The sequence below is a fragment of the Elgaria multicarinata genome, chromosome 5 (assembly GCF_023053635.1).
Source record: "Elgaria multicarinata webbii isolate HBS135686 ecotype San Diego chromosome 5, rElgMul1.1.pri, whole genome shotgun sequence".
In the NCBI taxonomy this organism is placed as follows: Eukaryota; Metazoa; Chordata; class Lepidosauria; order Squamata; family Anguidae; genus Elgaria; species Elgaria multicarinata.
In genome coordinates, this window is record NC_086175.1 from 53,362,736 (window position 1) to 53,385,525 (window position 22,790).

The window sequence follows — 22,790 nt, forward strand, 5'->3', positions numbered from 1 at the left end:
GCAGCAGCTGTTCATAGTGAACATGTTGAGTAGTTAAGTGATGATTTAACAGAACTACTGAATTGTCCTCCTATCCAAAATAAAATTGATTCCATGTAACCACATGGTTGAGCCTGTGCAAAGACACACTTGATTCATAGACCTTTCTTATTATCAGAAAAATGCATACATGTGGCAGCAACTTTCAGGACAATGGAAGGACAATGATGCATGGAACATGGGTGTTGTTCAGTCCTGCCTGCCTTAACTTCTGTATCCTGTAACCTATATTTCATCATTTCTTGTCCTTTTTGATGGGGAGGGTTCATTTTAATGGCCTGTTCTAGCATATAGATTTATGGAACCAGAATTTGCTTCTAGATCTTACAAATAAAGTATTATATATTTGCAACTAGTTTTAGAATGGAAAGATGCTCTACATCAACTAAAGTAAAACAGTTATCCGAAGCTGTATTTGCAGCCAAGATGTTGTTATGGTGGAGCAGAATGCTTATGTTGATTTGATAATTCTGTGTTGCTAAATGCATTTTTCCCATTTCCCCAAAATGCTCCGAACGGAAGTTGAGTAGCATAGAGCACCAGGTTGGGGAAAACTGGCATTGAGCTACATACTTGATAGTTTGTTTTTGAAGCCATCTGATATTTTGTGGTACTAATTTTGTTGAAATGGTTAGCTTTTCAAAAATGCTGGCAAAAATCCTACTTGAGTGTAAATTTAAGGCATGGGGTTGATATAATTTAAACAATGAAAATGCTAAATTTAGCAATTATTAACCTTAGTAGTCAGCACCGCATTGTTAAATCTGCCTTTGAATGAAAGTACAAAAGTTACATTGTCCTTGTACCCATGTCAGATCAGAAGTACTTCATAAATTATATCTGTGCTCAAAGCTTCTTTCAGTTTTACACTTTAAAATGATAATAAAGAGGGCACAATAGCTACATTGAGATGTAACATCAAACCATGGTTTGACATTATGAGATTCAGTCATGGTTTTTCTCACTCCCTGTTCTCCTTTCCTCGTCTGTGTATGTGCAGAGATGAGAAACTTGCCTTTTTTTTTTTTTACTAAATAGGAAACTATGGTTTGCACAAACTGGGAAGTTTCTTACCTCTGCATGCAAGGGAGAGGATGGAATCTGTGAATATGAGACTGATGCCTACTCATTCTCATAAACCCAAATCATGGTTTGGGATTATATCCAAACACATCCAATACATTCTGTGTAATTTGCCATCTACTTTTGCAGAAAGTACAAAATGGAGGAATGTAAAACTGAGAACTGTCTATGCCAAGAACACACCGAGTAGCCATTTTTTCCTTGATGACATTCTTGAACAATACAATTTTAGTTCTACTTATTCATTCTTTAAAGTGGTCTGAGTGTTTTTTTAAAAAACTGTTCTTGTTTTTATGTCTTGGACAGGGTATCTAAAAATACAAAACTGGCCTGAAGTGAAATTGGGGGAAGCTGGGCATTGGCAGCGTTCCCCCCTCTCCCACAGTAAGTAAATTATTGAAATTATGTTCCTATTACATTATTACAACAGGCACGATCAATTGAAACCAATGGAGCTTAAAACTGTTTAACTTTTGTTGGAATAGGCACCGTGTTTTCTGTGGTTGAATATGTTAAAGCGATCAGTCTTACCCATTGGGAGATATAGTGTAGGTTTCAGCTTTAATGAAATGGAACTAGGCTGCTGTTTTTCTCCCAAGAACTGGGCACACCTTTGTCTTTCGGATTACATCAGGAGTATGCTGCTAGTGATTATCTTTAAATGTAATGGTTTGATGTTCTATAGAAGAGCCCTCTGCCCCCTGCCACCCTCACATTACATCTGAATCACCAAACTATGGCTTGCACAAGTCCTCTGTGTGGTTTGCCATCACAGGAGAACCAACTAAGTTTAATAAACACCCCTCACTTCATGTGTTATATACCATTGGTTGGTATTTATTATAATTTATATTTATGATTGATTGATGTACCAAAAGCATACCTACCATCAAGGTAATACCAGTGTATTCTGCTTGACAGTATTTCTTGAGCCTTAGAAAACCACAGAATGAAAGTCGATGAACCCAGGGTTCATATGATTACTGTTGACCTTCCTTAACCTGGGGCTCGAATGTTGTGTTGGATTACAACTCCCATTATCCCCACCCCACCAGCATTTCCTGTAGCTATTTATGTATGTTATCCTATTCCAGATACTATCCCAGAGTAGGCATAATACACAGTACATTTTTTCTAAGAATTAAACTCCTTCCTTACACGTCTTATTGTAGTGTCTGGATCTAAAACAGGATTGGGAAACCTAAGAGATTGTTCCTTGGGAGTAACTTGTTTCGGGCTGCATGCCAGTTTTGGGCAGCGAAAGATAAAAGTAGGGCATCCCATTAATCTCTTCTCTTTACCTAGTAAGCTGTTGGGAAAGGGATAAATTGCCAGAGGTCTGAACTGATTGCTTACAGAAGGCTTTTGAAACTAGGCTGAAGGCGACAAGTTGCCCACCCCTAATTTAAAGCAATTGATTGTATTTCTAGAGTAGATGTGACATTTACAAAAGCCCTATTCAGGCATTCCCTGTCTGGGAACACTGATTTCCCAGAGTTGTGGTTCACTTGGACAGCCTCTTAAGAACATTGTCCTCCACATGTAAATGTGAAGATGGAAGGGCTCTGAAGGCTAGCATGTACCTTCTCGTTGTGCATTTGTTTTACCCAGATAGGAAATGCCTAAACATGGCTTACATGAGCAGCCTATCCTGGAAATGTATCTGATGGAGTTTAGTTAATGGGACTTATTCCCTGGTAACTGTGCAAAGATTTTAGTGTAAATTTTATTTATTTTAAGTACTTATTAGCTGTTAACAATACAATAAAAATAAAATCACAATAAGACAAGGTAAATAGCAAAATAAAACCATAGCAATCTTAATTTTTAATTGTGTTTACCCAACCTTTAATTTACTGGTTTTGTTTCCTGTGCTGTGTAGCATCATGACGCATTCATAATAAAATAATAATTAAAACAACAAAAATTGGACTTTTTAACTTTCAGTGTCAGCAGTTAAACATGTGTTCTTGAAGGTAAAAATTGGCTCCTATGAAAGCTAGCTCAACCATAGCTGATTAAAATACTGATTAAATCAATGAAAGATTGCAGCCGTGGCTAAATATATTTCATGTTCCTTATTAGAATTTCTGTATGTTTTACTGAATCTTGGTTGGGGAATCCAACCCATGTTTGGCCTTTGTGTTTAAATATATAGACGCTGCTGCTTTACAAGGTTGTAAATGCGATAATTGATCATGACCACTGCTGGAGCGTTTGAAAGTAGATGTGTTTCAAATAGCAATCTGTTGTTTTATAAGCTCGTTTACAGGTTGGATGTTTTAAGTGATTCCTAGGGAAGTTGAAGCTTTCTTTTTATGACAATGCTGTGCTTGTGACAAATGGAATAGTTCTGTATTTCTCTGGATCTTGCTTGGCTCCAATCAAAAGCTTGTTGACATATAACACTAATTTTCCTTCTTGCACACAGAACATCTTTGTAGTCGAGGACAGGTGCAGTTTTCTCTCTAAGTAAATTAAAATGCGGCCGTGGTTAATGAGTTGCTAAGCTGGTATTCTTTGACTGAATGTTGGGGAAAAACGGGGATGGGGAACATGTGATATAAACAAGAGTGCATCCTTTCCAGGTGACTGGAAAAGGGGCTTATTACTGATGGGGCCAGGCCCAATGTGCGTGCGTGTTTGCTCTTTGATATTTAAAAAGTTTCTCCACTTGATCCTTTTGAGCAAAACCAGCTCCTGCTGCAGTAACTGGCAAAACAGAAGCAATTAGCGGCGTCCTCTCAAAGCGGAGGGGGGGGGAATCAGAGGCTCTGCTTTAAGTGCAATGGTTAAATTCTCTAAAATGGAAACTATTGCTGCCAAAAAAAATATTGGCACTAATGTATTTTGTTGTCGTAGTTGATAGCTCCAGGGCTTCAGGCACGTAATTAGTACCGTGTATGCGTTACAGTAAGGGAAATTGAAAATCTTAAGAATCAAAGGAGGGCGAGGGAGAACGTGCAGGTAGAAAGGGACATGGAGCTAGAGAAGTGAAATACTGTACTGTTGACGGTACCTAAGTAGAGCTGTATGCGTCAATAAAACAAGTGTCCTACTGTGCTGGAATACAAATGGGCTGTCTGTAGCAGGATACAGCAAAGGCGTTTGGCAAAGAGGAATAGGAGAGCTCCTGGCGTAATGTAATTGAATTGACCATGTCTCTAAAGATCCAGCAAATTGTTTGTTGCAGCATTCATCATTGTAAGGCAGGCCAGAGAGCTTGCCAAACATATGATATTTCTAATAAAACTAAATAAAAGCCCACGAACATGCAAATTGCTCTATTATGTTTGCAGGAACTGTAGCACATAATTGATATCATTATTCAACATTTATTTTACAATACTAATAGTTTCTTAAGCTACATTTTGAGGAAGAAAGACAATGATTGCTTAAGTAAGTTTTAAGTACGTATTAGCCAATGCTATGAATCCTTAACGCTTGCGTGAGGCTTTATCAAGTAGCTGGTGTATTTTGCCACCCACAGAGCTCCCTGAATATTCAGTTTCCTTGTAGTGAATGGGTGTGTTCATGTAACGCAAAACTGTAATGGAACACAACCCCCAAGTTTCTGAGGTTAATTACGTGATGTACAAACCCAATAAACCTGGTGCTAAATGACAGCTGGTTGCCTAAATCTCCGTGGGGTTTTCTTCAGTGAAATTAATGTCTGACCAGTTGCTATTTTTGCTGTGTGTTTTACCACTCCTGGGTGTCAAGAAAATTTGTCGAGAGGGCTGTTTGGTTTTGCAGCTTTTAAAACTATGATATATTAAGTCTGATACCTTTCTTTTGAGAGAAAATTGGAAGAACTTGCTGAAAGCTCTTTTCTACTAGCACACAGTTCAATGTTTGAATTTGCTGTGGTTTGACAGACAACGCAAGAAGCAGCAGCATATCTCACACCATATATGAAATGCTCAGCCTCAGTACATGGGGAAAACCCTTTCAAGCCAGCTCCAGAAGACCGAATGTAAATCGTATTCTGACCCCGGGGGCGGGGGGGGGGGGGCGGGGCGGGGGGGCATGCAGTGATGGCTCAGCAAATGAGAAGCAGTTAGCTTTCTAGATTGCCACATATGGAGAAGACAGGCATTTTGATTTCTTGCACCACTGAGCCCCTGATAAGGCTGGAAATTGGAATCAAAATAATTAGATTGGCTAAACAGATTCTCATAAAGGAGCCAAGTTAATTAAGGGGAGGGGACATGCCCTTGTATTCCAAAACACGGCACACTCTTCTATCTTTCTCTTTTTTGGTGATGGTGATGATAATGTTTGTGCTGGGAGAGTCAGGAAGCTGTGTTATGGTAGGCAGGCTTCTGCTTGCTTTTAAGATATATGGAGAGAAACAGTTGGATAACAGATTCATTTTAAATTAGTCTATTTAAATTGAGTGGTGTGGTATTTCACAAGCCTATTTTATGTGCTTTTGCTTGAATGAAGGTGGGAAGCAACATTTCGAAAGATAAAATCGAAACGATAAAATGTTTTTGCTGCAGAAATCAATAATCCCAACCCGAAAACTCATTACTTTTAAAACATGCACACCACACACTTCTCCCTCACTTTCTCACACAAACACGTCTTTCTCTATCACGTTTTCTCTTTCTGTCTCTCTCACACACCCTTTCCCCCCCATACACTTTCTCTCTCTGTCACACATGCATATGAGCCTCCCTTGCCTACACCCTGCGATGCCCATGAAAATTGCCCTTCAGTAAAAGAGATCAAATTTGTCCAAAGAGGAACTTTTAAAAATAAGCTTCCTAGGAAGTGCAGGGGAATCCTAGTTTTTCAAAGCAGAAGGCCTGTCTAGCAGCCATGTTCTCTATGGTTGGCCTCAGCCATAGAAAGTGTGGATGCTAGAGCATTGTCTAGCAGCCACACTCAAGAGTATTGATCATAGAGAGTAGAGTTTTACCCTACCCTGTGCCTGCTTACCCTACCCTGTGCCTGTTTGCATTCTCTTCCCCTCCTTATTGTTTTACTATGATTTTATTAGATTGTAAGCCTATGCGGCAGAGTCTTGCTATTTACTGTTTTACTCTGTACAGCACCATGTACATTGATGGTGCTATATAAATAATAATAATAATAATAATAATAATAATAATAATAATGCTACTAGAATGCCATCTTCCCCCATCCAAAAGAGAAAAATTGACAGCTGCAAATCAGAAGTGGGAGGGGGAACTTTGGGGGATGGCTAGGGCACCTGGCTGACTACCGGAGAAACCCCTTGAAGGCTTGGTTTCTATTGAGTTCTCAGTGCACATATTAGGATTTCAAACATTTTTCACCCTCTGCTTTGCAACCCTGGTTTGTTGGCAAACGATAGGCTATGCAATTTCCCTTGTCCAGATGCTAAATTGGGAACAAGGATGCCCAAGGGGAGATGGAAGAGAAAGCACAGATTTTGTTCATGTAGTGCAGGGATGGGGAACCTCAACCCTGTGGCCAAATCTCGCCCTACTGGGGTCCCAATCTGGCCCTCCAGGTTTCCCCAGGGGACCAGGTCCCCTTTCCTCTGCAAATCATGATTTGGTGGTTTTCCAGCTTTTGCATGTTTTTCCCCAATTCTAAAAGATTGAAATGCTTCCCCTAAAGTTTAGTTACCGGCAGTCAGAGCTTTAAGCTGAAATATGCTGGTATTTTTAGTATTTTGTCCTTTTCCCTTTGGCCCCACCCACCCCTGGAATGAGGCCCCTGAGAGCTTTTGCGGAATTGAATTTGGCTGTCGAGCTGAAAGAAGTTCTCCCTCCCTGATGTCGTTCCAAGCCATGGCTTAGTATTGTGTCTGAGCCAAACCAATGCCTCATGGACATCTCTTTCAGTAACATCTGCCTTAATTATTTGTAGATCATGACAGTGGGTAACCATGTTGCCTCCCACGTTCCTGAATAGCTACAAGAGCACTTCGTAGGCTATTCAAAGAATTTTCTCCCTTAACTAGCTCACCATGAAACCGGCACTGTTGGTCAACCATGGATCTTTATTTTCTTGGATAATGTTCTCCTAGTAAACACCAATTTGCTGTTGGTGACTTAAGGCTTCTTCTTGGCTTCTTGTCACACCGTTTGCTAATTGCCTATTATCATTTCAGTCTCTGCAGTATTGTTATGTCTATGTCCTTTCTTGTTTCACAGATTTTTTTAAATTTTTGGCAATTAATTGGATGGTACTTTTCAGACACATTAGTCCAAGGTTCTATTTGCTACAGCAAGTTTTGTTTTGTATCCATGTTCCATATCCACACACACACACACACACACACACACACACACACACATATATATATATATATATATATATATATATATTCTCATCTTGAATTTTCTCTGCTTTTTGCCATATTGAGTGTCCATTGATCAGTTTGGTGACCTGTTATAAATAGCCATCCCAGTTTGCATTTATGTAGTTTTTTGTGGTTTTTTTTTTAAAGGAGATACAATGATTCCACAAATCACAATGGCCCCTGTTCCCTCTGTACAATTCCTGATGAGTCACAAGCCCTGGCACAACTACAAGCTCAGGCAAATGCATGGAGGTCACCAAGTCACTGAACCAACACCATGTTTTGGAAACTATTTGTGAGCCATGTGTTGTAGCAGTTAGAGTGTTGGACTGGGAGTCGGGAGATCTGGGTTCTAGTTCTCACTCGGCCATGGAAGCTGACTGGGTGACTTTGGTCCAATCACTGACTCTCAGCCCATGAACAATCTCACAGGGTTGTTGTTGTGAAGATCAAATGGAGAGGATGATGATTATGTGTATCGCTTTAAGTTCCTTGGAGGGAAAAAAGGGTGGTATATAAATGGAATAAATAAATAAATAAATATGAGTTTAGGATTTTAAATGATGTGCATAATTAAAACCAGCTACAATTCTATTATGTATACCTTATCAGGAGCAGCCCATAAGTCTTATTTCTAATTGTTTAGTGAGAAGTTATATAACATACGTATTGAAGTTATAATGGTATCATCTACAACTAGAACATTTTTCATGCAAATTGTACGTACCTTCTCAACTGTGTTGCCATACTTCAGATTCCTTCACTGTGGAGGCCAGATTGTTCACCACAAGAAACAGGACCTTTTCCCTTGTGGCCCCAGTGCTTTTGAATGTCTTCTCTAAAAAGGCTCATTTGCCCTATACTTTGTGTCTTTTCAGTTGTTTAGCTCTGCTGCTATTTTTTGTACTGATGGCTTTTATTAGGTTTAATTGATCTTATGTATTTTAAGCTTTTTATCTGTACGTATCACTTGTTTTTAATACAAAGCACTATAGATGACGTGTTATTACTGTGCAAGTAATAATACACATGTTATATTTTACAATATAGCTTACCATGACTTATGGTGTTCTTGGGAACTTTTTATATTGAATTGTTTTATGAGGTTTTTGGCTGGTAAAAACAATGTAAATTTGCATAATAATAATAATAAAAAAGCGCTCTCATGGGCTCTGTTTCAAATTTGCATTCAGAAATATGCCTGACAAACCCTATTTATAGATCAATGTGCTATCATGAATATCCTTTCCCAGTTTGCATATTATACAAGGAAGTTTAAAATACTAATTCATTTGTTAAAAGCCAAAATTCACCCCCAGTACCAGTACACACAATCATTTTTAATTCTAAATTTGGCTAATGCCTATTGAGGATTACTTGTGTTAGTGCGATAGCCTAAAAATACCGAGATTTCTGTGCAGTAAAATTTTATGCAAGTGGTGTGTGATTCTATTGTTTTTGAAGCTTTTCTTTAAAAATGGGAATCATTCCATTCTGAGCACATATATATTTTGGGAAGGGAAGGAAATTGAAAATTGTTTATAAAGTGATTAACACTAGGATGTTGCTGGAACAATGAAGAGTTCTTTTATGCAGCCACACTGCCCACCCCCCTCCCAGTACTGATTCAGGGATCAAAAGAAACACAAATGTGGAACAGAATGCAAATGTGTATTTGGGTTCATGATGTCTTGGAGTAGTGGGGTGGTAAGGTTGTGTTACTTGTTTAAAGATCCAAACATGTGATGTAGGAAAATTTAACATGGAAATATGCCAGAAAATCTGTCTAAAACTGTTCAACCCTTTGTACGTATAACTGCAGAATGTGTCTTGCATGTCCACAGCTGGCTCTCTCAAGTCAGGGAGCATTTGTGCTCCAGGGCAATTTATAGGTTTGAGTCGTCAATCACAAATGTTCTGTTTATGAGCAAAGGCAGAGTTTTCCAAGATAACCAAGTAATACTTTTCCAAGTATGACACGTGGATGTTATCAGCCTGTCTTTTTATTTAGTAAAAATTTATCATTCAACATCCTATTCTTTATAATCTGGGTCAAAACACAGAGATTTCTTCCTCCCACTTTTTGATTGGCCTAAAACAAGCCATTTTTATAGTCATGCAAACTTGCCAGATCCCCCACCCCTATTCCAGTCAGGAGGCAATGAAGCCTCTTTTAGGGAAATCAGCACCTGCTTTTTCTCTGATAACTGCATTGGCTATTCAAAATGCAATAATCAGCATTTCTATTTGAAACAAATCTGCTTGAAGATAGCAATGAGTATATGAAGTAGGGTTTAATGTGACAGTCCACTGAAACTAGGGTGACCATATGACCGGATTTGACCAGATTTGTCCAGGTTTTTGATGACAAATCCGGGAGGGGGGAGGGGAAATCCGGATTTTTTTTCCAAAGAGCAGCTCTAATGAGAATGCTTATAACTCCATCACTTTTTAAGATAAAGACATGAAACTTGACACAATGGTAGCTCTTTGGAAGGGCTTTAGTCATACCAAATTTGAAACATATCCGTTCATCCATTGATTTTTTATGAATTTTTTAAAAATTGAGGTTTTAAAATTATTATTTTTAAAATCATCATTTTTAAAGATAAGGAGATGAAACTTCGCACCATGATAGGATTTAGGTAGAGCTTTATCCACACCAAATTTGAAACAGATCCGTTCATCCATTGATTTTTTAGGATTTTTTTTAAAATTGAGGTTTTAAAATTATTATTTTTGAAATCGTCATTTTTAAAGATAAAGAGCTGAAAGTTGGCACCATTATAGCTTTTAGCTAGAGCTTTATCCATACCAAATTTGAAACAGATCTGTTCATCCATTGATTTTTAGGAATTTTTTAAAATTGGAGGATTTTTTTTTAAAAAAAGTTATTTTTAAAGATAAAGAGATTAAACTTGGCACCATGATTGCTCTTAACAAGGACTTTAGCTATGCCAAGTTTGAAACAGATCTGTCCATCCATTGAGTTTTAGGTTTTTTTTAAAGTTTGAGGTTTTAAAATTATTTTTTAAAAATGACATTTTTAAAGATAAAGGGCTGAAAGTTGGCACCATGATAGCTCTTAAGGAGAGATTTAGCCATGCCAAGTTTGAATCAGATCCATTGTTTTTTTAGGATTTTTTTAAAAGTTCAAATTTTTAAAATTGTTGTGTTTTAAAACTGCTGGAGCCATATCCCCCAAACTCAGGTTGTCAAACCTCCTCTTTGGGGTGTTGCATATTGTGCAGTTTCATCCCTTGGCATTAAGAGGATCTCCAGTCTTTAGGTAAGAAGTCCTGGGCAAGCAGGGCACCTTTCTTGTTGCAGATTTGGTGTGCAGTCGGGTACCTGAAGCTCAGCAGAGGCAAGGCATCCACAAATCAAAATGTGGGAAAGGAGAGGTCAGTCAAAGCTGCCCACAGGGCAAAACAGAATGGGCCAGAGGTCTTTTTCTCGAATTTCCACATCATGGGCGATGAAGGGTTATCTTTAGAGAAAAACTCTCATGACCAGCAGTAGGGTGCCAGTCAAGAGAGAGGCTCTCTTCTTTGCTGCAAATGTTAGAACCTGACATATCATTGCTTCGCTTCGCTACCACTTCCCTTCCACTTCACTTTGTACACTTGTGAGCTAGGCTCTGACTGCACTGCTGGGATGCAATGCAGAACATTTGAAATGCATACCAGAGAAAAATAGATAGATTTGTGGCTTTGGCTGGCTGGCATATCTCTTAGAGACAGAGTTAGACTGAAGCCACAACTCAGAGATGGCTGTAGCTGAGCCCTGAGAAGCTGCTGTACCACACAGAGCCTTTTTAAGAGTGTCTCAGAGTCTAGTTTTGGTAAAGGCAAAGGCGGCTGGCGGTGGATCACCGGATGCAACCAAGCCTTAAGCTGTTGCCCTACCCCCAGCCACAGTGTACAAGTGCACAGCCTGGCTGGACCATTAGGAGACTTTGGCAGAGAGAGAGGGTGGGTGGGGATTATTTGAGGCTGGAAATGATGGCAGGCTGGCATAAGGCAGAGAGAGGCTGAAGGCAACCCAAATGCACCTGTAGCTTGGCCCTGAGGCTGGCTTGCCACGCAGAGTGTTTTAAGAGTGCATCAAAGTTGTGCGAGAGGTGGTGGAGGTGGCTGGTGGCAGAGGTTTTTAAAGTATTGGGCAAAAGGTGGGATATTATTATTATTGTTGTTGTTGTTGTTGTTGTTGTTAATGTAAGAGTCACCAGACATGACCAAGCAATAACCTGCAATAAGCAATATCCCAAGCCATAAGTGTGCAGCCTAGCTGGACCATTGGGAGACTTTGTGGGGGGAGAAAGAGAGAGAGAGAGATGGTTTGAGGCTGGAGGCTTTGGTTTGTCTGCAATGACTTAGAGTCAGAGACAACAGAGGCTGCACAGACAACCCAGAGACATCTATTGTAACTTAGCCCCATGGTGCTGGCACGAAATACAGGGCATTAGGAAGAGGGTTTCAGAGTCGCATGTTTGTGCAGGAAGTAGACAGGAGTTCAAAGTCTGGATGTGCGAAGTGGTGCCAACACACAAGCCTTGAGAAGCGAATGTATATAAGGGAGAAGTGTGAATGGGCAAAGAGGTGTTCACTGCCACAACACCCACCCTAATGTTAGAGTAGAGGAACTTGTGACAATTATACACAAGCTTTTTTAAAAAAAATAACTTAAAAAAAGCCAGCCATCCGGACAGACAGTAGCAAACCCTGTTAACAACAGCAGCTTGCAATGAGTGAAGATACAGTCAGAAAAGATATTTGAGGGAAGGGGTGAATGTAACACACAGAGTATAGCAAAAGCTTCAAAGTACAGCAAAACCTACAAAAGTAGGATTGAGTGAAGTTAATTTCAGATACATTGAATTTCTCATTTGTTCTTTATTTCAGTGATTTTAACATTAAGATGTTATGTAGATTAGATTTGTCTTAAATGTGTGCTGTAAAATCAGACATGTGACCAAGGCTATGTTCGGGTGGACACGCCCCCTTGGTGCTGGACACGCCCCCTTGGGGGCGACCATGTTGTCCTCCTTTTTGGTTTCCAAAATATGGTCACCCTACTGAAACAAATTCTGGTTCATGCAGAATTTTAGAGGAATTACAGGATGCTCTGCCATCTTTTGCAATTCTGGTGGTTTAAGGTACTTACAAAATTTAATTAAAGCCTTGCGGTTGATTTAGGCCTAACCCTAATCTGCTATCTAGTACTCAGGCCCAGGTCAGAAGAAATACTGTAAGAATGAATCTGCTTTTTTAATGTAATATCTCCATCTATGTAGCAATTGTTAGATGCTTCGAAGACCAAAATAGACATGATTTCACAAACCCATGTGTACGATTGGTTTGGCTATCAGATCTCTATAAAATGCACCTGTGGCAATTTGAAATTCAGCATAGATAAGTAAGAGACAGAAACATCCACCCATGTTACTTCCCAAAATGGATTTAAAGTTATCTTAAAGGCTAGGTTATCTTATAGGTTAGGTTCTGTGTCCCAAATTAGCCACCACTAGACAAGAAACTTTAAAAAGGTGGTTTCTCATATTATTATTATTATTATTATTATTATTATTATTATTATTATTATTATTAGCTGTACCTTGCCACGCGTTGCTGTGGCTCAGTCTGGTTAAATTGAAAAGAAAGAAAAGACAAAGCAGATGTTTCTAATATGTTTAATTTCACAATGCTTGTGGATATACAATATTTTTAGTTGTTCCATTGTCTGTGTAGATATAGAGATTGTCTGGTTTGCCGACTCTAGAACACGCAACATATAATTGTCCATGTGAGAAGCAATCTGTGTCTAGATCTAAACCGCACAATTCTAAAGATTGGCCCTGAGCTTTGTTGATGGTGATTGCAAACGCCAATCGAATTGGGAATTGCAATCTCTTAAATTGAAATGGCATATCTGTTGGAATCATAGGAATGCGAGGAATGAGGACATCTTCACCTTTGAAAGGTCCTGTCAAGATTGATCTCCGACTATAACAATTGCCACTTCGTCTATAGTTGGAGCATTGAATCTTCGCACATGTTCTCCAGCAGGCGTTTTGTCAGCATGAATAACAATCTTGTGTGTATCAGATGGCATCATGTCAATTGCTGTTTTGAACAAATGTACTAAATTGTTTTTTTCGTGAAGTAGCTGTTGCAGTTTTGAAACGACGGACCTTTTTATGCCGGTATAAATTCCGCAGCGTGCATTCAATTCATCATTGCCATCACCAATGAAATACATTTGTAGGAATTTTTGTTGACTATCTTGAAACGGAAGGAAGGAGCCGGCTTTATGGTAAATTTGTCCTTTGACTTTGAAAGTTGGCATAAATGGAGCTGTGATGATTTCTGCGCCGAACGACGTCATTTGGAAGCATGAGTTGTATTTCCTGATGTTAGATAGGAAATGCTTTGATTCTGCGGTATATCCGGCAAGCAAAGTTTGTAATGGCTCTGGTGGTTCTCCAAGTTGAGGCAGTTTAATTTTTCCAGCAGCGCAACACATTCCTTTTGTTTCTCCATTAAATTTAAGAGCCTTGCAATAAGGACACACTTCAGTCATAGTGCCGATGAGAACATGCCGCCTCAAACTATAATCATCAGCTGGGTTGTACCGGAATGCAAGGCGATTGTAATCGTGTGATTGTTTACCACGAAGTCGTGTTTGACGCTGATGTGCTGTTTCTCGTTGACGTCTTTCAGCCACTCTCAGCCTGTCGCGTTCATTCTGTTGAGAACAAAGCAGATCTGAAGCTGTAGAATGCGATTGCCGTGCTCGCAACCGTGCATCCTCAAGTCTGGCTGAATGTTGCTTGGCTGGTTCCTTGGCACGTATTTGAGGCATTCTTTTTCTTTTTTTCTCGTTTGCTGATGCCCGTTCTTCCTCAGTCTGATTTGCAATTTCTCGTCGCAGTGCTTCCGCTCTGCGAGTACGACAACCTAAGTGTGATCTTCTGCGAGGCATTATTTGGATGAAGTAAAGCAGATTGTTTGGTTTTTTAAAAAGGATGTTTTTACGGTGAGGAGGTTAGTGGAAACTCCTGGCAGTTACCTTTCTTCAGAACGTGTAACTGTCACAGGTGTGACATCTATATTCACTCAGCCAATTGTGAGAGAATATGGGTTAGGAGAGGAGACAGAGGCAGTGGATTGGCCTACTGGTTGGCGATATCACAATGACTTATAAGAGCAAATAGGAGAGAACATGCAAATAGGAGAGAAGGCAGAGGCAGTGGATTGGCCTACTTGTTGGCGATGTCACAATGACTTATAAGAGCAAATAGGAGAGAACATGCAAATAGGAGAGAAGGCAGAGGCAGTGGATTGGTCTACTTGTTGGCGATGTCACAATGACCTATAAGAGCAAATAGGAGAGAACATGCAAATAGGAGAGGAGGCAGAGGCAGTGCATTGGCCTACTGGTTGGTGATGTCACAATGATCAGCAGGACTGGTTTTGAGGAGGCCTATTTCTTCGATTTTAAGACAAACCTTTGACCCCATAGAGAACATAGTTACATAACAACGCTCGCGTATTCGAACGCAACGCTGTGTCAAAATTTCAAAGCAATCGGTGAAGAACTTTCAGTGATATAAAAGCATGTTTTTACATTGAGGAGGTTACTGGAAACTCCTGGCAGTTACCTTTCTTCTGAACGTGTAACTGTCACAGGTGTGACATCTATATTCACTCAGCCAATTGCGAGAGTACATGCAAATAGGAGAGGAGGCAGAGGGAGCGGATTGGCCTACTGGTTGGTGATGTCACAATGATCAGCAGAACTGGTTTTGAGGAGGCCTATTTCTTCGATTTTAAGACAAACCTTTGACCCCATAGAGAACATAGTTACATAACAACGCTCGCGTATTCGAACGCAACGCTGTGTCAAAATTTCAAAGCAATCGGTGAAGAACTTTCAGTGATATAAAAGCATGTTTTTACATTGAGGAGGTTACTGGAAACTCCTGGCAGTTACCTTTCTTCTGAACGTGTAACTGTCACAGGTGTGACATCTATATTCACTCAGCCAATTGCGAGAGTACATGCAAATAGGAGAGGAGGCAGAGGGAGCGGATTGGCCTACTGGTTGGTGATGTCACAATGATCAGCAGAACTGGTTTTGAGGAGGCCTATTTCTTCGATTTTAAGACAAACCTTTGACCCCATAGAGAACATAGTTACATAACAACGCTCGCGTATTCGAACGCAACGCTGTGTCAAAATTTCAAAGCAATCGTTCACTGCCAAGGCTTAATGTTATGTGACTTCATTGTTATGTTGTTGTTTATTCGTTCAGTCGTTTCCGACTCTGTTTTTGTAACTATGGTTCATATAACAGTTGTATTATATTTTGTTACATCAGTATGTCAAGGCTTTCCCTTCTGAGTTCAGATGGGAGCATTGTTTTTGTGACAACCTCTAGTTTTAAGCAAGCAATGTAAAGGTTGGTGCTTGTAAGTTATCTGCTGTCAGATAACTTTTCCTTCACTCATTTGGTCCAATAGGATTTCCACTGCATTTTCCGTGTTACGCTAAACCAAAGCTTCCCCCTTAAGTTCCTCCCTCTCTCATTTTACAGTCTAGTCTTAATTGCACATATTTTATCTTCTTGACTTAGCTGTTGAATCAAAACATATTGAAAAATGTATCTTGTCCTAATTCCAAGCCTTGATCCCTTTAGTGCTTTGTGCACACTTACATGTGGTAATGCAGTCACATGTCAATTCCATGTTTTTACTGTATGCCCTCATGTTCCTGCATTTTCCACTGAGCCGTCTTTCCAAAGCTGCATGATGACACAGCAAGTTGGGATCGAAACACGTGATGAGACAAAGCCACATTTTTTGTATTCAAGTCTTGTCCCCTAAAAAATAAAATAAACGAATGTATCTGCTTTAAAGCATCTGTCAAGTAAAAATATCATGTCTAGCTTTTGCACACCTTGCACAGATGCATGTGATGGAAAACATCTAAAATATTAAGGAATTAAAGACTTTCTGACTACATCAGGGAGGAGAAGTTATATGACCTTAACATGTAATGCTGAAGGAAATGCACTGAATTGAAGGCTAGCCTCTCTGTGTTTCTTATTTGTCTTTACTAGATAGATTAAAGTGCTGGGAGTGGAACATATTTCTGATTTGTGAGATAGTTGGACTTATGGTCTGATTGGAGTCCACCAGGAGATGCGCCTTCAGTGTGGTGGCCCTTTCCTATGGAATTCCCTACCTTTGGAGATCAGGCAGGCGCCAGCCTTGTATTCCTTCCGGCGCCTCCTGAAAACGTTGTTCCAAGAAGCTTTCCCTGAATGACAAGTTTATTTGCACGTTGTTTCTTTTAAAAATGCATTTTAATGTGTTTTTATTCTTTATTCTATTTGCTCTTCATCCAAAATTATTATTATTATTATTATTATTATTATTATTATTATTATTATTATTATTATTTATTTATATAGCACCATCAATGTACATGGTGCTGTACAGGTTACACAGTAAATAGCAAGACCCTGCCGCATAGGTTTACAATCTAATAAAGTTGTAGTAAACAATAAGGAGGGAAAGAGAATGCAAACAGGCACAGGGAAGTGTAAACAGGCACTGGGTAGGGTGAAGCTAAACAGTATAGAGTCAGAACAAACTCAATATTTAAAAGCTATAGGGAACAGAAAGGTTTTTAGCTGAGTTTTGAAAGCTGTGATTGAGTTTGTAGTTCTCAAGTGTTCTGGAAGAGCGTTCCAGGCGTAAGGGGCAGCAGAAGAAAAAGGACGAAGCCGAGTAAGGGAAGTAGAGGTCCTTGGGCAGGCGAGAAGCATGGCATCAGAGGAGCGGAGAGCCCGAGCGGGGCAATAGTGTGAGATGAGAGAGGAGAGATAGGCAGGAGCTAGGCCGTGAAAAGCTTTGAAGGTCAACAGGAGAAGTTTGTATTGGATTCTGGAGTGAATTGGAAGCCAATGAAGAGATTTCAAAAGTGGAGTTCTTGAATTGGGAACGGCAAATAAATAAATAAATAAATAAATGGGCAGTATGAATTGGTCACTACACTTCCAAAGCCTCTTGGCATGAGAGTCCAAATAAACGGGGGCAGTCCGTCTCCAGTTGTCATGTCCATTATAAAGTTTAAACCACCCTCTTTAGCATGGAAATAGTAGTACTCTTTTCAAGGGTTAAAATAGCTAGTGCTATGTTTGTCCATCAAAAACATTTGACAGAACTATCTTGAGATGGCAATAGACATCTGGTTAGCCAGTGTGCAAATAGAATGCTGAAATAGGCTTTTGGTCTGATCTAGCACACCTCTTGCTCCTTCTTAAGTTCTTAAGAGTGGTGATGAAATATTTATTTAAAAAAACACACGAAAAGGGAACTAGCACTTTTCAAATTAGTGATAGCAAACAGTTTAGACTGCCAAGAGCCCAATTAAATATGTGGTTGTAATATGCTACTGTAATTAGCTTGTACACATTTTATATTAGCATAATGGACTTTGATGCAGGGCAGTAACAATAATACTTATCATATCTGTTTCTGAGAGGTTGCTGTAGCAGTAAACGCCTGGCTCTGTGTCCCACCACAAATACTTCTCTCCTATTTAACTGGAAAAGTAAAAAGCTATTTTTAAGCTTAACTTTCTTGTTTCTCTACGTGTGTGTGTGTATATATATATACTACAAGTACACAAGCCGGGTGCACAACTGAACTGCGGGAAAGGAGAAAAGGATATTCTGAACCAAGAAGATGCATAAAATGCAAGACAACATCTCTTAGCGGGGTGCGGGTGGGGTCTTACTGTTTTCCCTTTTTGCCTATTTTGTTCATACCATCTTGAAGAAGCAAGTTCTGATTCGGGGAGGGAAAGGTGCTGACTGTTTCAGAAATTCATTTAATTGTCATCAGCATGTGGTAGAGTGAGAACTCATTGCTCTATGTTTATAAATGAGAGAAGCAGAATTGCTTGCATGAGGCCCTGGTGATAATGTGACGTGTTCTCCTTGCCCCCCGCCAGGCAATAAAATCACAGAGATCAAGCGCTTAATTTCTGGTCTACACTTTGTTGGGACACCCTGCCTTCCTTTCCCTTCCTTCGTTGTTTTCGTGTTTTAAATGTAAGCTTCTTGGGGCAGGAAACTGTCGTATTATACTTTATAAAGTGCCATGCACACTGTTAGCGTAGTAACGATAGTGGAAATACTGTTACAGGCATCTCATAGCACTCTGCTGCTCCTACGTCCCTTCGTGGGATTGGAACCAATGCCTCCAGTTAGCCTCATGCTGCACATTAATAACTTGAAATCTTTGAAGGTTCATTTGTGTCAAGTCATAGTACCCAAGAAGTCCAGCTAAGGGTCTGTTTCTTCCATGTGGAAATGGTTCATTGTATCATTGGAGCAACCTTTTCCATGGCGACGCTGGCATGAAGAAATTAGCCCCAGCCGTGTGGTGAACTGTATGAAAGGCTTAGCTGTGTGATCACAGCCACGACCTGGAGCACTGAAGAGGCTTCCACACAGTGGCTGTGAGCTAGGTTGCCCATGTGTCCTCTTTTAGGACTGCCAGAGGACTACCCTTTACTTTGAAGTTATCCTCTATCTGAAAGGCTGTCCAGTCCAAGTCCAGTTTAAAGATAAAGGAAGAGCTGGGCCTTGAAGTTGCCCATCAACAGACCTGGACACCTGTCACCTGGTCATACTCTTCCACACTAGGGTGAGTTTATAATAATTATTTCTCATTTTCATCTATACATATAAATCAGCACATCAAATTTTATGCAAACCAGTGTCCTATTTTGTTGTATCTTTTTTTGGTGATGTATGTTCTTATTTTTGGTGATTTACAAATGGCCATCCTTGCTGTGACATGCTAGGGCAGGCACTGGCCCTTATCGTATCAAGTCAAATTTTAAAAAGCTGATACAGTGAGAGAAGCAAACTCCGGATTGGTTAAAAACTTCATAAGCATATTGGTTTTTACTGAGACCCGGTCTTGCATCCGTTTTCCTTCCCTCTCCTCATCCTCATCCGTTGCTGGCTTCAGTGAGTCGCACCGGGGATGTATGAAAATGGATGTGGTTGCCACCTGTTTGTGGTTGCTTGGTTGTTTTCCCCCTCCATTTGCTGCAGGCATGCAACCGAGCAGCGGCTTATCAAGCACGTCAATCTGGTTTGCTGAGCATAACAGTATAAGAAAAGAAATGGCTGCCGTGTGTGTGTTTTCCAGAACTGTCCTAGAATTGACCATGCAAGAGTAAATGAGCAGGAGCACTTGTTTGCTGGCCCATTTAGCCTTTGTGCATACTTCATGAAGGGTCTCTTTTCCCCCCCGTTCATGATTGCTGCCTGAGTTTTCTAAGATTTTCTAATCGAAACAGTGATTCCAGCCAAGCTAGTAAAAAAGGATGCCTTGTTTTGAACCAGGAAGTGATATAAATTTTGTTATTTATTTATTTATTTTTGTTCCAGCAGGCCTTTGGAGAATAATCTGGCCCTCCATCTATGTTAATGTCTTAAAATTTTGTTGTGTATTTTAAAGGTTTAAGGTTTTGTTTCCCCCCCTCCCCATGTATGTTTTAAACTTTGTAAGGCCACCTTGAGGCCCAGCATTAGGCAAAAGGAGGGATAATAATAATAATAATAATAATAATAATAATAATAATAATAATAATAATAAATACATTAAAAATATTATTTTGAGATGCTCATCCTTGTAGGAAAATGGTAATCTTGGTGTTGGGTGTTGTTTCTAAAATTTTACTTTTCCGTTGTAAAAGAAAAGAAACAATGCAGCTGTGAGATTATTTTTCTAAACTATAAGTTATATAAATCATAGGATAATAGTGCCATGTTGAATAATGAGCCAAAGACAGAGTGACAAAATGTAATGGCTGGTGCTATAGGAACAGTTTTGTCTGGGTCATGAGGTGTTCTGTAATAGCGCAGTTAAAAGTACAATTGTTAGTTGTGTCTGAGGAAAATGCAGCATCCGTGTCCATTTCTCAGTACTTTTGCATGAAATAAGTTCCATAACGGTATTAGGAAAGTTAGAAGTAAACCAGTTTCTTGGGAGTAGAAGTATGCAGAAGATGGTCGAAAAGCTTCCTTTTGGTGATTGGTTGAAACCCAGAAATGGATACAGTGTTCATCTTAGTTTTTCTACCTTGTCATTCAATAACACATCTGTGTTTAATGCTTTACAAAGGCATGTTACTTGAGTGTTGCGTGATGGTTTTATTTTACAGCATTACAAAAATTAAGCCAGGTATTTCTTCTGTAACAGCTGTTTAGATCAATATTTATCTCTGAATAAGCAAAAGAAAAGACAAGATTTCATTAGTTAATAAAGTACATTGTGGCCGCATTTGGACACCATGATGGTCATGATGGGTTAATAGTCAAATCACAGCTGGTTATTTTGTGGATACTCCCCACACGCTCAGAGAAATTACTAAACGTGAGTCGGTTATAAGTAACTGTGAGTGAATTATTAATCCATGGTGCATTGACTATGTTGTCCCCCGCCCGCCCTCCTCCTCTCAGTCCTCCTGTTTGTATCCCATCATCCCTTGCTGCCGGAAATAAAGTTATGCCAGCTTGTGTAAAGCAGCAGCTGCCCCTTTGACCGCTCTGGAGCTGACGAAAATAATCAACAGTACCCTCCACACAACACACTAACCAACACGATGGCAAACATTGTGTCCTCATGTTTCCTCACCCCCTTTCCCTTCACCCTTCTCTCATGTACTATAATAGAGAAAACTTCCAGGGTTTGTGAAACCATAGTTTCGTGTTACCCCTCGAATGAGAACATAGGACCATAGGTTTACACTCTGGCTATGAACCAGGATATGAACCAAGGAAGGTTACAACAGCTGGGATTGTTCAGCTTGGAAAAAAGGAGGCTCAGGGGAGACATGATAGAGGTGTACAAAATCATGCATGGTGTGGAGAATGTGGATATGGAGACATTTCTCTCTCTCTCTCATAGTATTAGAACCCAGGGTAATCCCTTGAAGCTGATTGGTGGGAGATTCAGGACATTTAAAATGAAGTATGTCTTCACATAGTGCATAAACTATTGACTTTGTGATGGCCACCAATTTGGATGGCTTTAAAAGGGGATTAGACAAATTCTTGGAGAAGGCTATTGATGACTACAAGACTCAATGGGCTATGTGCTACCTCCAGTATCAGAGGCAGTATGCCTGTGTACACCAGTTGCTGGGAAACATGGGTTGGAGGATGCTGTTGCATTCATGTCCTGCTTGTAGGTTGAATATGGGAAGTTGGTTGGCCACTGTGAGAACAGAATGCTGGAGTAAATGGACCCATGGTTTGATCCAGCATGGCTCTTCTTACATTCAGGATATCAAACCAGGATCAAGCAGTGGTTTGCTAACCTGATTTTATAGTGCGATGATATGTAGGCCATATCGCTATACATCATCATAGAAGACAATAATCGTGCTAGAGGAAATTCTGCAGACGCTATCTTCTAACATCCCCCTGAGGAAGGCCTTTGAATAAAATACAGGCCGGAACGCATCAGGCTTTATGAAATTTTTTAAAAATTGTATCCTGAGAACTTGCTTCTCCTTTTTTCTGATCTATCCTGGTTTTTAGTCAGAGATTAAACCGCAGTTTCTCATTTTGGATGTCATGGGAAACTGTAGAAACTCAAAGTATTGGATTAAGGGGTGAGACAGATTAGGAGGATGGAAGAGGAAGATGGAATATACATCTAAAACGCTAATTCTTGGTCCAAGAAACCAAGCTTATTGTTTCTGAACCAGGTCAATAACAGCACACTGGTCGTAGAAGTGCTGTGGCAGGGGAAGGGAGGGGTAACTGACGTCTGCTGGAACCCACTGGCAAGATTATGGGATGGCTGAAGAATTTTTATGGAGCTCATATCCATGCTTCAAGAAATAAGGATCAGAACATTTGCCCATGAGAGAGAGGAAATACAAACAAACAGCTGAAGTCTAAAAGGATTAGAAACAAAATAGGTTCTCTTATGAACTCATTTCGGTCACTTATTTAGAGATAAATATTGATCTAAATTGCTATTACAGAGGAGAACACCTAGCTTTTGTGTGCTTTTCAGCATGGTATAAAACATAAACACCGCAAAGTGTTTAGTAACGTTACCAGAATGTGCTTGGAATTTAAATTTCAGGTTGATTTAATCACTAGAAACATAAGTGACATGATGTTTTGGTGCAGGAGTAGTCAATTAAAACAACTGTAAAATACTCTAAAAATACCAAACACCCATCAGGAAATAGCCACAATATAAACATAAAATAATAAGAGTGTTTCAGGCTGATGGAAAGATTCTTTCCTTGCATAAAGT

General features: G+C 39.7%; 1 protein-coding gene across 2 annotated transcripts in view; it reads left to right on the top strand.

Moving 5' to 3' along the window:
- The window catches only part of TBL1X (transducin beta like 1 X-linked), a 171,738-nt gene that overhangs the window by 44,576 nt on the left and 104,372 nt on the right, over positions 1 to 22,790 (top strand). For both annotated transcript variants that reach the window (XM_063126363.1, XM_063126362.1), the window contains exon 2: positions 1,429 to 1,506. The gene's annotated coding sequence lies outside the window, so the exon portion shown is untranslated. The remainder of the gene's footprint in view (positions 1 to 1,428; positions 1,507 to 22,790) is intronic.